General features: G+C 34.6%; 1 pseudogene; it reads right to left on the reverse strand.

The window, feature by feature from the left end:
- Nucleotides 1–3,112: 3,112 nt before the first annotated feature.
- Nucleotides 3,113–13,411, reverse strand: part of LOC148127753 (uncharacterized) — a 109,544-nt pseudogene continuing 99,245 nt past the window's right edge.

The raw sequence follows: 13,411 nt of genomic DNA on the forward strand, positions 1-13,411 counted from the left end.
ACATTATTCTTGGAACATTCGGTTTGTTTCCTTCACTTAAAATCTGCTTCACATACTGAAAATTTCTCTGGAAAAATTTGAAATGCTCCTAAAATAAATTAAAATGTAAAATAATATATTTTATAATATATTATTATAAAAGTTATAGCGATATATTGTAAACAACCAGACATAGGAATGAAATCTGAATAATGCCTGATATATAATAACCATATTTATGTCATTAGCTAATTCAATCACTGCAATTCAATTCTTTGTTGTCATTGAATAAAAATGTTCTAATTTTGTGGCAGTGCTGATTATTGTGCAAATGAAAAATGAAATCCTATAGTCAACAGAGAGGCCTGCTTGATGCTTGGTGCAGCTGTCTGCAAATGCAATGGGAAATGTTCAGAGAGTAGACCATTAAAAAAGAATAATAAGCTTGCCTAAAATGCTGACACTTGTAGAATGAATAAATCCTTTTTCTAGGTCACAGTAAATTGCACAGTAGGAACCTTTTGTCTATCCAGATATGTCCTTGTCATTGCCATTAATATATTGGGAATAGAAGCCTATTACATACTTAAGTTCTGTTATTATTGATATGTATCACACAATGATGTGCATTGTTTCAAAACAGTACCTTGAACTATATGTAAGATAATAGACAGAAGTTAGTACAAGATGAGAATTCCAAGTTCTTCCAGAAATTGTGAAACTCCAAAGAAAATCAGAATGGCATGGAATTATTGTCCTCTAGTACAGAATTAAAATGGATTTAGGACTGATTTTTGAAGTTTTAAAGAACATCTTTTTAACTTCTTCAATGTGCCTTTTTAACTTTACTCTTGCTTGTAATAAAGTTTTTGTTTTGTTCAAATTTTTGCTGACAAAAGTTTTAAAAATGAAAGTAATATAGAAAACAAAGCATTTTTCTTGAAGAATTTGATCTAGAGAACAACATTAAATGAACTGCAAAAATAGTTTTACCAGATATTTGGGGGCAATTGTTTATTTATTTATTTATTTATTTATTTATTTTTAGGTTCACCATTCTTATGATTTAACAAGTGAAATCATCGTGACATGCTTCTGACTATCTTGACATTGGGATCTTCGGGCGATTGTGGATTTGAATGATGCCTTCAGAAGATAAGACAATTAGTTCCACCTCCCTTCATGGATATTATCTTTAGAGAAGGAATGGTTCTATTGTGGAACCCTAGAAAAATGATAATGTTGGCAATGGTATCCAAAATAAGTGGTGATAGCATCAAAATGACACAACATTTAGTATATTATCCCAGAAAGAAATAATTTTTTATTTGTGTCATGAGGTCTCACACATGTTCATAAGTCCCCCTCTTTCCCAATGGACACTTATACATATCAGGAAAAGATTTTTGCCTCGTCATGTTCAATGACAGCACCACGTGGAAACTAGCTTCCCTTTATAATTATGGTTTCTATCCCTAACATTTGGTCTACATCAATTAATTGGAACAAATTAAGTACCAACTTTTCTTCCTAGATAGCATCTCATTATTTTAGGCAATTAGTTGCAATTCCTGGTAACAGCTGTTTTATCTCAGCAGGATGGAAGTTGGGGGAAGTGGTGGACAAGATTTCATATTTAGTTCATACAACTGAACAAGACTGTTAATGGTTACTCATAGAGTGAAAATGAAATGATGATACATTATGAAGTAACAAATATATAATGAGATGCCTATTTCTAGAATGTAGGTGTCAAAGATGCTTCACTCTTACCATCCTTGAGGCAAAACAGTGACTTCATGCATAAATCAAATAGAAATGTAACTTAGAAATAAAAGAAAATTAAGTGCCCTTAACTTTCTTCAATACTGTCAATGATAAGAAATGGAAACTCACCTCACTGTTAATACTTGTTTATCCTCCAGATTTCTGGTATGTAGAAGTAAAGTGGGGGGGACATGCCTGTGGTTCCTCAGCTACATTTTGTTTTGTTTTGTTTTTCTTCCCTTGGGAAGTATTATTTCTCCCTGCCACTTTCTTCCCCTCAATATCCTTCTTTATTTGTCTCCGTCTGAAATAAAAAGTTGGATGCTGGAACAAGGGATAAAATGGTAACCATGAACCTTCTCATGGCTAAAATTTCATCGGAATTTTGGGAAAAGGTCAGTCATATTTAATAGCAGTTATTCTAAGATTGGACACACTCACATTTCTGTTAAATGTGGCTTAGCTTTAAACATGGATAGGGCACTGTCCTTTGAATTTGTTCTTGGACCGATTGGGGTCAGAATTATCAAATGCAGGATGGAGATGAAAAATAATTCTAAGAAGTGTCCAATTTGTGTCCAAAATTCTGAAAAAAAAAGTTAATCATGGATTGATGTTCAAATGAATGGGGTCATTCAATTTGTATTTTAGAGTCATTTGAAAAAATATATAACATTTAAGCATGCCCAGCAGCACCTAAATTGTGGGCATTGATTTGGAGGCATTTAATTTAATTAGATAGTTTAAACCAACTTTCTAGTTTTGATTCAGAAAGTTTGGAGAAACATTTTAACCAATAGGTATAAAGTCTTCCTATTCTTCACAGACTACTACCTGATTCAAACAAATGCAAATTAATCTATATTTAAAGTGATATTTTTGAAGTATTTGAAAAATGGATTCTAATTAATTAAAAGTTTCAGCTCTGACTTGGAAAGAAATGATAGCTTTTTCTCATATAAGCTGTGTTAAACTGGTTGCCCCTAAAATGTTATAGGCATGATGTGATTTTGCTTACCTAATGACCCCCAAATGATTATCATTACCAATATTTAATCTTTCATAGTGTTCCTTGTTTTTAATATTATTCAAATAACTATAGACATTTTGTTCATGCATATGTTCAAATGGACAATAAAACCCAACACATATAACATAAAATATTTGTTATTTTTTAAAAAATCCACTAGAGTTTTGTGGTTTTTGAGGTACCAGACTAATATAGCTCTCTGAAACAGAAACCCTAAGCCCCAGCCTGATTGCTGAGTTACATCATGCAAATTAGTCTCGGGAGAATTCTAAAAGAGATTAAAGTAATCATACATTTGCTTGGTACCATTACTTGATGATGGAGAAAGAAGTTGCACTATTTTTCTCTGTAACCAACCTCAACAATAATGTTTGAATTTTTGTATTGTTGGCAGCTTTGTTTCATCATAATCATGTCTTTCAAAGAATACAGTAATGTAATTGCCCTTGGTCCACCAGATTTCACCTGCAAAAATACAGATGACAAAAAGAAATATAGAAAAGTATAATTTTGTTGTTGTTGTTTAATGATAATGTGGATTCATGTTCTAGGTCTGGTAATTCTATATTACTTAACGTGTTGTTGAAATGATGCAATGAAGAAAGCAGTTCCACAATCATAATTATGGATTATGTAAAATATCTTGGTAATACAGTATGCATCTATTATGTCACATTTTACAATTATTCTATGTGTTACATTTAAGATGTGTTGGGACCCAGAAGTCCTAGCCAGATTGTAAAAGAGAGGGAGAGGGAGGGGGAGAGTGAGGGAGGGAGAGAGAGAGAGAGAGATCATTAGTGTCTATTGCATCAAATCAAATTGATTTGAATATAAATATAGTTTCATTTAAAAGGATGGTACCCATAGCATTATTATGTTGTAATACATCTTCTTTCTAATAAATTCTATTAATCAGAGAGCTTAAATTTGGGGTTTCTGTATTAACACTTTTGAGCCTACAGATCCTAAACATATATAGAGGTAAATCTGAAATGGATTATCAATTTAGATAATAGTTATAATGAATACTGTTAAGAAGACCATTTTTTTGAAATGAATCAAAAAATTGAACTGAATCATCCTGATCTGACACTCTAGTTTGACTTCTTTAATTGATTAAGAACAAACAAATCAAACTAAAGCCATACATCAAATTGAATCAATATAGTTTCTGCATAATTGAAGGTAAAGAATTCCATAAAATCCAAATAGCATAATGTAATCTACCATTACGTGTGCATGTACTAAAGAAGTAAGCATAAAGTGACCAAAGGCTACACATTTACTGTTCTTGACTCAACTATATGCACTATGTAAATTCAGTATATTTTGACAATGTAACTCCTATCTGCATCCATTTTAGATTATTATAACAGTAATACTGATGTTTTGTTACAAAAAAAATGCAAAGCATAAGCTTTCAATATGTTTAAAATTAATATTCTTGCGTAACAGTAAGTAGGTGAAAGTAGTGGCTTTTAGTTATTCAGTTGAATTGAAATTCTTTACCAACTTTAAGGGAAAAATAATACAATTTTATTTAAAAAGAGATAAAAATTTAGTCCAGATGATAAGTGTTGGACCAAGTTACATCTGTATCTTTGGATCACATTCTAGTATATCCATTGCAGTTCTTTCTACTCTTGCCGTAGCATTTGACAATCATCAAATCAAAACATGTATTTTACTGAGAAGGTCAGTAGAACTTTTTAATCTTATGACATTGTTTCTTTCTCTTGGGCCAGTCCAAAACTGTCAGGATGTTTCAAAAATACCCAAATAAGTCTAGAACTTCATTTATTGAGTGTGCTTCATGACTAGGAGGCAGAGGGAAACTACTTCAGTCCAAAACATTGCTTTTAGGTAAGGTTTTAAGTACTTAATGTAGCATGATTATGTACACAGATGGTCTTTCTGTACTATGTTGAGTGCAATCAACTGTACAAATTAGGAAAATCTGTATAGATAGAATGAAATTCAAAGGAAGCTGAATTTAGGAGGCTACTAGAAGTGTTCAGCTTCAGAATGGGGAGAGGACCCCATCTGTCACCTGAGGAGTTAAAAATAAAAAAGCATAACAAAGCAATTTAGCAAAAATCATCTCAGACTGATAGCCTGTGAAAGCCTGTATCATATATGGTATATCTTGAATACGAGTGTTCCAAAGTCAATAATTCATTTGAAGTATAATGTAGCTTAGCATTTATCTTACAGATTGCAGTCACTTCTTTCCTTATATATCTGCTTAGGAAGAGAGATCTGTATCTTCACCATATCACAGATAGCTTCCATAAACTTTAAAATAATGCTTGTTTCCTCTGCAATCTGTTTTCTCTCCTGCCTCCTCCTTTTCTGCACAATTCAAATTAATATGGATGGCATCCATTTTCCATTTCATCAGGTGAGATGTTAATAATATGAATTTTCAGTTCATTGCATTGCAAGTCTCCACATCTATTTACGTTGCTAAGAACAGAAACTAATTTTGATGTCTCTGTTATTATTGTTGTCATACTTAAAATGGATATGAGTTATGATTAATGGAATAGAATGCTGAGCAATAATTCTATCAATCTGATTAGCTAAAAAAAAACAGCAAACGGAATACATATTCTCCCCATCAGGTGGGAAGAATACACACACACACACACACACACACACACACACACACACCCAGAAACAGTTCGAATCTCACTGGCTCAAGGTTGACTCAGAGCTCCATCCTTCCGAGGTTGGTAAAATTAGAATTAGAAGTCTTTATTGACCAAGTGTGATTGGGCATACAAGGAATTTATGTTGGTGCAAATGCTCCATTCGTCAAGAGTCAAGAATCATAAGGTACAACACTTAATAATAGTCATAAGGTACAATAAGCAATCAAATCATACTAGGAAGTAATCAATATCAATTGTAAGGATACAAGCGACAAAGTTACAGTCATACAGTCACAAATGGGAGGGGATGGGTGATAAGGAGTGATGAGAAAATTAACAGTAATAGTAGTGCAGTCTTTGTAAATAGTTGGACAGTGTTGAGGGAATTATTTGTTTAGCAAAGTGATGGCATTTGGGGGAAAAAAATGTTCTTGTGTGTAGTTGTTCTGGTGTGCAGTGGTCTATAGCATCGCTTTGAGGGTAGGAGTTGAAACAGTTTATTCCCGGGATATCAGGGGTCTGTAAATATTTTCACAGCCCTCTTTTTGACTCGTGTAGTATACAGGTCCTCAATGGAAGGGAGGTTGATATAATTATTTTTTCTGCAGTCCTAATTATCCTCTGAAGTCTGTGTCTGTCCTGTTGGGTTGCAGAACCAAACCAGACAGTTATAGAAGTGCAGATAATAGACTCAATAATTCCTCTGTAGAACTGTAGAGCAGCTCCTTGAGTAGTTTGAGCTTTCTGAGTTGGCACAGGAAGAACATTCTTTGTTGTGCTTTTTTGATGATGTTTTTGATGTTAGGTGTCCATTTTAGGTCATATGATATAATAGAACCTAGAAATTTGAAGGTATGTACTGTTGATACTGTGTTGTCTGGTATTGTAAGGGTGCAGAGAACCCAGATTGTTGAGGGCAATATGCTGACTCTGTAAACTGCTTAGAAAAGTCTGAAAAGCACTGTGCAGTGGTATATAAGCCTAAGGGCTATTGCTATTGCTATGATATCCACCTTTCTATTGAAAACAAATAAGGATCTTGAAGATGGTATTCAGTGCACAGAAGTCAAAATGTTAATGTGAGATTACAGAGCTGTTATCTTTCAGGGTTTTTTCCCCTTCTGTCCTGTTTCAGAATGGATTTGTCCTTCAGCAATCAGGCATCAATGTCTGCCTTAGCAAGACTCTTTGCATTTCAATGGAAACTGTAAATAGGAACATTAGCATATCCCATTGCAATGCAGGTAAACCATATAAGGTTAACAGAATATGGACATTCTTTTTTTCACTTAACATCTTTTCATATTCTGACAAGGTGAAGCAATCATACACACTCAGAGAAACATGTGTGTGCACATGGGCACAATTTCCTTTTGCCTAATTTTCCAGTTATCCTCTTCCCTGCTTTCTTTATTATTCTGAAATGGTTCATCTTCCCTCTTCCAGCACTGATCCTATTTCCTTCAATTTCATTTCTCATCTTCTTTAGCATACATTTCAAGTAGAAATCAGGCTGTTCCTTTCATTTCTTCCTCCTATCATACTAGATTTATTTTCAACTACCAAAGCTTAATTCTTTACTTACAACTTTTCCTTTAATCTATATGATATGTCAGGGGAATGGCAGAGAGTGGTATGTAAGTCCTTAAGTAAAGAATATTAAAAATCACACACTCCAGTAGGGGTGGAAACCTCAGGAAGAAACCTCAAGATTCACAGAAAGAGTTTGAATTTTCTTCAGTAACAACTCAATAAAAGCAAATCAAACTTTTGTGAACTAGTTACTAGATGATGTAGCATTCAATGGAAAATAACCATAAAGTAATGGAAGTAACATTTAATTTAAAACTAAAGTATAGTTTAAAACAATATATGCATAGAAAAATATGCAAAATAATGCAAAATGGAGAAAAAGTTTAAAAGTGAAATACCAATGGAGAATAGAAATGTAGACATTATTGTAGACTTGGCATTTAAACAATGAAGAGCACTGATAAAATAACAGTGTAATCTGGGATCTAACAATAGAACAACATACATAGTATGATTTTTATGGTAGAAAGTAGGTCAGATAAAGGCATTACATAAAATATTTCACCACAAAGAGAGAGAGGAAGATTGTGTATGCTTGAGAATTTTCAGAAAAGCAGAGAAGAGAAAACTTCCCATTTATTTTATCAGTGAAGTTAGGAATTTTAACAAAAAAGAAACAGGAGAGGATTAGTTGGATAGGAAGGAAGGAGGAAGGAAGGAAGGAAGGAAAGGAAGGAAGGAAGGAAGGAAGGAAGGAAGGAAGGAAGGAGAAGGAGTGGTGCACTTTTCTATCACCAGAACAAGTTCTTACAGATTCTTCAGACAGAGCTTTCAGAAGTTCAAAGAAGGGAAAAGGGAAAGAAAGAAGGAAAGAATCTTACTGTAGTTGACTTTTACATGTATAAAGAAATGGAGATTCTGTATGTATTACTTTCTGTCAACAATCAAGCAATGTGTCTGCGTTACTAAAATAATGGGCACAAAATGCTTTCAAAGGTATATTACAGAGAATGTGACAGCATAACATATTGATTTGACTCCAGGGAATCTCAAGAAGACCAGTATGGTATTACTTATAAATATATTTCCCATCCTGCAATCAATATGTCAGGAAAATTAAAAGTGTCTGAAACCTGGCACTTTCCTCTAAAATGTTTCCAGGAGTCCAGGCAACACCAAATATGTATTTAATGATACAGCACTGGAAACAGAAGAAGCTACATGTTACCATATCAGATACATACTATATTTTATCCATCTAGCTCAGTCTTGTCAAGGCTAACCAGTAACCACTTTCTCAAATTTTTAGAAATTCAAATAATTGAATCTTAAAACTGTTCAATACAAAACATGCTTTTAACCACCGAGTTTTAGCCTTTTTCCTTTATCTTACATACAGAATTAGAGATACAGCAATGCTTCAAATTATTTCATGTACTTCATGTTTACCTTTACCTGATGAAGCTTCTGTCAATGTGCAACTTACGTAGATAGGATCCCAATTATACATACATATATCTAAATGAAATTCAAAGCAATTGTTTCGATTTTTTAAAAGATGAGCAAAGAGATGATAGAATGAATCCAGTGAATCCAAAATTTTCAATAATTCATGATATTCAAATACTCCATTATTATCTTGAGCTTCCTTTGTTGACTTTAATTAAACTTTTAATTTGCAATCTTGATGAGCTTCAAGGGTGTGTGTGTATTATATGTTTAATAAATCTTTGAGTTTTGCAGTGTTCATGTTTTCATAAATATTTGACAAAGTGAAATATGATTTTGCTTAAAAGCAGTTATTACAAAGATAGAATGCTTGGAGCTGTATACCTTTTCTCTCCCATGCAAAGAAAAATGTACTTAATAATCTAAACAAACTCAATAAAAGGAAAAAAAATATATGAATCTCACACAGGTATTTGGAGCTCATCAGGCTCTAAGTTTGCTTCACATCTCATGAAACACTTGTGTGCAATTGTGCAATTGTGCAATTGTGACTGTTCTGGACTAGCAGGCTTGAAAGCCTGCAATTTGGATTGGTCCGCTAGCAGCGGATCGTGATTGGTCGCCTCAGACTGATCCGATTGGCTAGTTAGCAGGCTACCGCGATTGGTCTAACCAAGCGCGGCAAACTCAGATCACTGTCATTGGCTGCCTAGCCGCAGCCAGCCCTATATAAGGGGCTGCTGCAGCTGGGTTCGCTCAGATCTGAAGTCACTAATAAAGAGCTGTTGTTGTTATCTGAGTCTTGTCTCCATTTTTGGACCCATCCTCCCAGATCTAACAGTGACAGTATTAAAAAAACATACAGGACCAAAACTACATATTAAAAATGTGTGAGGGCAGCAAAATTAGTAACAGAAGAACAAGCAACGGTATTATGAAATGCATCAACTGACCTAATATAAGGATGAGGGAAGATTTTTGGAATATCTTTTAAACACGAGGTCATGTCGTACACATTTCAGGGGCTGGTTGACAGAAAGCTAAATGGAAGGCATCTGTTCTCCATTCAAGGGAGGGACAATTGTCGTTCCCTCTCTATAAAGCTGCACTATCACCCTACAGCAGTGGTGGTATTCAAATAAAGTTGCCACCTGTTTGGTGGGCATGGCTTGGTGGCCGCGCTTTGCGCGCATGCACACTTTGCATGCACGCGCGCACCAAACACGCACTTTGTGTAGGCGCAGAAGCATTTTAACTTGCCTCCTGCAAGCCTGCACGATGCTGGTCGCTGCAGCAGCTGCCACATGGCGCTATTGTGTGCCACACAAAGCAGCTGCGCTTTGAATTCTGGCCATAAAAGTGAGTATGGGAGCCCGGGCAGGTGGGTGGGCCAAACACAGAGCAGTGAAAAACTGGTTCCATCTCCACTGCTCATTGCCACTACTGGCTCTCCAGAACTGGCCAGAACCGGTCGAATACCACCACTGCCCTACAGCCTTCAGTCTAATTTCATATGCCCTTTTGGTATAATTCTATCTGCAAGGTATCAGTTCAGAAATAAAATTAGTTGAATTCAATGATGTTAAATTCCATGTAGTTGTGGAAACAGAGGTATTTGTTCTTTTATTTCTCCTCTAGCCTCTTCTTTCCTTGAAGTTTAAAAACAGCAATTGTGACATTTTTTCCTCTTCAGTAGTTAATTAATGGAAGTGCAATTTTCAGCCATACGTAGCAAGCCTAGCATTATGTCATACTTGTCTGAATCACCTGAACAAAACAACAGATGTCCATCAACTTTATGTTCCTGAGCATATTAGTTTATGTTAAATGTTCTCACCTGTGTGTATCTGTGGGAAATAAAAATTTGGAACAGAACATTTTTTTCAAGAGATTATGATTAGAGGTAGTGGCTTAAGTGATGATAGGCTGAATATCATAGAATCAAACAGAATTTGACCAAAAAGACATAAACTGAAGAAATGTGGTAATTTGGCGACTTGCATGACTTTCTTTTGGAGCTGTATCTAAAAAGACATTCCTTTCTTTGATCAATAGAGTCAAAAAAGAAAAAAGCACCACAATGAAGCTAAAGAATGCTTTGTTTAAAAAGGATAATATATTTCAATATGTCCCTCAAGGTCCTGCAGCCAACATTACTCACAATGTGGAATGGCTTGAGACCAAGAACAAACAGTTACATTATTTATCGTTTGTAGAAAAAATGGTATTGGAGTGTCTATGAATATTTTTTTAATGGCATCCCTAAAAGGGTTGGTTGGTTGGTAGCTTGGTTGGTTTGCTTGTTTGTTTTTACCATAATTACTCTAAAAATGTTTTTGTGGAGTTTCTCATGTGGGTTATAATTACTTCAGTGCTAAATATTTAAATCCAACACCTTCCATTGGCTATTTTCATGCTTTTGCTAGACTCTAAATTTCAAGGTTTTAAATGTACTGTATATAAACAGTATATGCTATCTTCAGGGATGAAACTCCATGATGGCAGGAAGAGTACATTAAAAAAAATATCTTTATGGGAACTTCCACCTTCATTTTATCACCTTCTCAATAGTTTTGCATGCAGGAAACTGTAGGATGAAACTTTCCCCGCCACTGCATGCATATTACATGAAGCTGGGAATTATAAGGCTTGATTCAAAAATGTTATTTAAGTAAAATATGTTGGTTGATTGACCGATTGCTTATATGCTATCAAATCGGTGTCAGCTCTTAGTGACTGCTTAGGTTGATATTCTTCCTAATCTAGTTTTTGAGGTCTTTCAATGGTTCACAGATCACCAAAGTAACTGAATCAGTTCACCTTACTGCTGATCATCCATTTCTCCGGTTCACTCCCCCCCCTTTTTTTTAACATTATAGACTTCTCAAGAGAGTTAGGCATAATTTGTCCAATATACAGTATGACAATTTGTGCCCCCAGTGAGAATACTGGATTGATTTGTTCTATGATCCATAGAGCATCACAGGAAAAACCATTGGCTGCACAATTCTAAATTTTCTGGGTAAAGGCACTGAATGATGTATTAGACTTTTACAATCTACACCAAAAATGTATTTTGTAGAAACAAATTATATAAGCTGCCTGTGGTTTTTGTAATCTTTACAAAAAAAATACACTAATTAAGAACATGGTTGATAATTAGAGTACAGTTCTACATTATTTATATCAAAAAGACTGCATTGACAGGAAATGTATGGCAGAAAATTATTGACTGTATCATTATTAGCAGCACTCTTGAATTGATTACAAATTCCACCTTTAACAGCTGGTCTGTAAGCAGGTGGCATGAGTGACAAACTGACTATTATTATTTATACTATTTGCAAATATTGAGGGCCTGCGTACCCTCATTAAAACGTTGCAAAGAAGGGTAGGCTAGTAGTGGAAGGTGATATATGAAAAAGATCAGATACCACAATTTTCTTCCCTTTTATGCACTGACAGATGTATTTCTAATTCCTTTTTCATTCTTCCTCCTTTCTGTTTCCATGGCTTTTTGATTCTGAACCAGAATGCTAGTACAGTTCTGGAGGGAGATGTATTGATTCCAAAATCTACTATGAGGCCACTATACTTCAATATCTACAAAAAGCTCAATATGGTTTATTAGTGATGATGATTGCATTTATAGAGTTTATCATGGAGTTCCTGGTAATATAGAACCTTTGTTACTTGACAATGTACTGTAGATGCAGTCCATTTATGATTCTTGTTTAAAGCACATGCCTTTAATATTATATACACTACAGTGGACCTAGTTTATTGAATAAATTAAAACTCTTGGTCATAGAAAAGAAATTTCAAAGAAGAAAATGTATCAGAATCTATGGTATGATACCAAAGACATTCTGAAATTTAAGCTGAACCAGATTCAGGCATAAGGTAAGTAAACTACATAGTCTAAAGATTTTCTTTAAAAAATAGTGTTATAGTTTATTATAATATAATGAATAATTTTATTCAAATTTATTAGCTACCCAAATCCATTTGATTCTGGTCTGTGTACAAGACTGATATAAAAACAGACAAAACATTCAACCACATAGCAGCCTAAGACTAAAATGATCTTGTAAACAACACAAATCAAAGAGGGCCGGCAGAAATAAAATAATATATTGGTCTATCAATCTCAGGTCTGGGACCAAAGCCAGGTTTTAAGAACTTTCCAGGACAGTCCTTATCTCTGGCAGAGGAAACATAAATTAACTTTTCCTGTATGGCTGATATTACCAACATTATGATCAAGATATATCTTGTTTCTGTAGTCATTCACATTTTTTGTTCAAAAAGGTTCCTTTCCCATCCCACCGTAGGTTTGTTATATGCATTGATGGCAATCTTATCAAGTTCACTTGTTACAATTGTTATTTTTTGTTGGCATCTGTCAAAGAGAGCCTCTACAATTTGCCATTGCTCAGGGCAATGATTAAACAGGGTTAAAGCACTTGGGGCAAGGTTTTTTAAATGAGAGCTTTGAGGGTTTAAATGAGGATTTTTTAAACAAGGACTTTTATTAAAGAAGCACATATATTACTGTAGTGGTAAAAGATACCTCCTCATATATATGTCTGCTGCATTCACTACCAAACCTAGAAGATGCTCCCATACTTTTGAAATGCTGAAAGGGCTCTTTTAACAAAATGTTCACAGCAAGCTGAATGGATCCTAAGTGGCAACAGTGAGAAGATTCAGTCAGCAATCTGAGGCCCAGTATTCCAAACTATTCTACTGACCATATCTCAAAGAGAACATGGTTAGCATGTTGAACTAGTAGGAAGGAATTGATGATGAGGATGAGGATGTCACACAATGGATTTATCTAAAACATTCCAACATCACACTATGTTTTCTATTCTGTCTGCCTTTTACTGTGTCTTGCCTTTGCAATGTAGTACACCAAAAGTATATAGGGACCAATTCTGCTTTTGCTCAGGACTGCTCAATTTAATGTTTTGTTATATTCTCGCGGGTATTA

The sequence above is a fragment of the Pseudonaja textilis genome, chromosome 1, assembly GCF_049901715.1.
Source record: "Pseudonaja textilis isolate UNSWEBS1 chromosome 1, rPseTex1.2, whole genome shotgun sequence".
Taxonomy (NCBI): Eukaryota; Metazoa; Chordata; class Lepidosauria; order Squamata; family Elapidae; genus Pseudonaja; species Pseudonaja textilis.